We start from the raw sequence: 3,287 nt of genomic DNA, 5'->3' as shown, positions 1-3,287 counted from the left end.
CTTTTGACCCAGCTCCTCTTACCAAGCCTCACCTCCCAGCATTGTATTTAGCTATAAATTCATTAGTAGACTAATCCACTGATGAGTATCACACCTCCATGATCCAATAACCTTCCCAAAGTCCCACCTCTGAGTACATGAGCCTTGGAGGGGAGATCCAGAGATAAATCACGACAGTGAGTTGTGTCTTTTGCGCTTTCACTTTCTTTTTCTGAATGCGAAGACGTCAGATACCCGTGGATAACATCAAAAACCCTGGTCCATTCTATAGCTCTATATTTTGTTCTGTCTATTGGCAGAAAGATGCTACCAAAACAAGTCTTTTTAAGCCTTAAGTTAACATGAGATAATCAGGCTTTGAGGTTGCTATAGCCATTTGTGTGATTGCTTCACTCTCTGTCTTCATTCCCACCACATCCTCAGCCTGAGCCTTTGCTCCTTTTTGCTGTTTGGATAGAAGCCCTACTGTGGACCATCAGGACTATCCTGTTACTGCAGCCTTTTCCCCAGCCACTCACTCTTTCACTCATGTTACAACAAACTACCCATCTCTTCCTGCTTTTTCCCCCCTACTTTTTTTGCCTCTTGTAAGCCACTCTTTCTTCTTTGTGTGTGTTCCAGGAGTTGAACTCAAGACCTTCCTCTTGCCAGGCACACATTCACCACTGAGATATACCCCAAGTTTTACTCTTTCAAATGTGATATCATCTATGGTTCCTTCCCTGGCTTTCCTAGCAATATTCATAATGCCTTTTTTGGGCAACAATATTTCACAGGATACGCAAATTGTGCTTCTATTATTCCTGCTGCACAGTGGCACCACTCATACGGCTCTTCATCAATTAGTTGAATTCAAATGAACATTGTATTAGTTGCCTGTTACTGGCTCAAAATTTTGACAGCCAAAATTTAAAGAAAGGGTGGTTTATAAGGCTTCAGCCCATGCATTGTCAGCTTGCTCCAAGCAGGAAACAGTGTAATGGAGAGATATGGAAGAAGAAAGCTGTTGAATCCCCAGTAACCAGGAAGTGGAGTAAGGAATGAAGAACCAGGAACAAGAACACATCCTGCTATGTCATGTCCCCAATGACTCAGCTCTTTGACAAGGCCCCCCACCTTTTAAATAGCACACTTAGCTATGAACTCATCAATGAACTTATTCAATCATCTTCTGAAAGCCACACCTTGGAACACAACACTTGTGAGGGGGCATTTTAAATCTGAATCACAGTGCTGGGGAGATAGCTCAGCAGTCTAAGCACCTGCTTGACAAGCACAAGGTCTGGAGTTTGATCTCTGGTACTGCATGGTGTATTGGCCCCAAAACCAGATGTGGTGATGCATGCCTGTAATCCCATCGCTAGGGAGATTGAGACAGGAAGATCACTACAAGTCCAAGATGTGTAGTGAGACCCTGTATCAAAATAAAATCATTTTTAAAAAATGAATCTAAACCACAATAAATACTAGTGTAGATTTCTGTTTCTTTGGTTTACTGAATAAACAGCTTTGTGGCCTTACAGTGCAAATGGGAATTTCTCCATCCAAAGACGTGTGTTGCCACTTGGTTAGAACCATAGTTTTGGGTTGGGGAAACTGATGTCAGGGTTCCATTTCATGACAGAAGACTACACTTGGGCCTGTATAGCTGAGCAGAACATGCTAAAACAAGGACATTTGATCACATTCCAGTCTAAAAACAGCAGGAATTTATTCATAAAGGCCATCCTTGCCTGACCATACCAGTAGCAGAGAAGACTAACACTGTTTTAGTACTTGCATTTGTGGCTTTTCAAAGCTGTTGGAATCAATTTAATTCCAGGCTGTTTCAAAGCATTATTCTTTATTTTTAATGAGGCTGCAAACATATGATAAACAGAAATCACTGGAGTATCTATTTAGGCTGCCATCAATGAATCCTAACTGATGAAGGACACAGGACACTAGATCCACAAGGATCTAGTGGGAACTTACAGTTAGGAAGAGGGTCCTGAATTTGCACATAGAACTACAGTTCTTTTCTTGTTTTGTTTTGTTTTTGCCCGGCTCAGCCCACTCTGAGGGAGGAGCTGGCATAACATGTGATGCCGGGGATCCAACCATGGTTCCCTGACCTGCCTAAGCTTGCCTAAGCAGGCTTTTTAGATCACTGAGCTATTTTGCTGATCCAAAACTATGGTTCTAACCAAGTGGCAACACATGTCTTTGGATGGTGAAATTACCATTTTATTAAAAAACATAGAGACTCTGACAACAAATACATTTTGTCATACTGTTTTTTTTCAGTTAATAGATACAAGGTTCAACTGCACGTCTCTGGAGAGTTCCCTAAGTTTTGACAGTAAAAAGAGATCCTTGCTTTGAGTTAGGCAAGGAGGTCAAAACAATCCACAAAAAATGCAGAATATTGAAACTTATAAAATTTAAAACCTTTTTGTATAAGGGTCATTTTTAATAAGATGAATAAAGTAAGCTACAGCTAGGAAGAAAATATTTTCTAACCACATATCTGCAAATAGACATGTATCTGCAATGTACAGAGATGCCTCAAAACTCTAAATATGAAAGCAAGCAATCCAATAAAAGTGGGCAAAACAAATGAATGGATAATTTACCAAGAAGATATACAAAAGGCAAGTAAGCACCCGGAGAGACACTCAGTATTCTTAGTCATTAGGGAAGTGCATATATAACAATACTCCTATTTAAATGGGTAAAGAAAAATGAAAGTTGACAATATCAAGGTCTAATGAGGATGGAGAGCAGTTAGAATTCTGGTTTATTGTTGAAAGCAATCCAGTGGAAAGCAACTTGGTAGTTTTTGATAAAGTTAAATATACATTTTCCTAAAGAAATGAAAGCATATGTTCACCTAATAGCTCATACATAAGGACTTAAAATCAGCTTTTCTTACTTTTTGAAAACTAAAAACAACTCAACTCTCTTTTAACAAGGGAGGGATAATCAGATTGTAGCATATACCTGCAATGCAATACCATGTAGCAATGATGTGCAAAACACGAAAACTGTACTAGCGAGGACGACTCCTCAGTGTATCCTTCTACATGCACAAGCTCAGGCTCCAAAAGTTGCATACTATGTGTTCTTCTTTAGTAGGAAGACAACTGAAAACTTTAGGGACAGAAAATAGATCAGTCAGTGGAAAAAAATTTGGAGGATGGTAGGAGGGGAGGGAGATAATGAAAAGGGAGCTCTTAGAATGAAATTGGTTTGTATCATGATGAATATGTAACTGTATATTATTTAGTGTCACAGGAGAGTAACCC

Source organism: Octodon degus, unplaced genomic scaffold (assembly GCF_000260255.1).
Source record: "Octodon degus isolate 3935 unplaced genomic scaffold, OctDeg1.0 scaffold00038, whole genome shotgun sequence".
NCBI lineage: Eukaryota > Metazoa > Chordata > Mammalia > Rodentia > Octodontidae > Octodon > Octodon degus.
The sequence above is the reverse complement of the archived record's forward strand: the minus strand, read 5'-3'. Positions refer to the sequence as shown.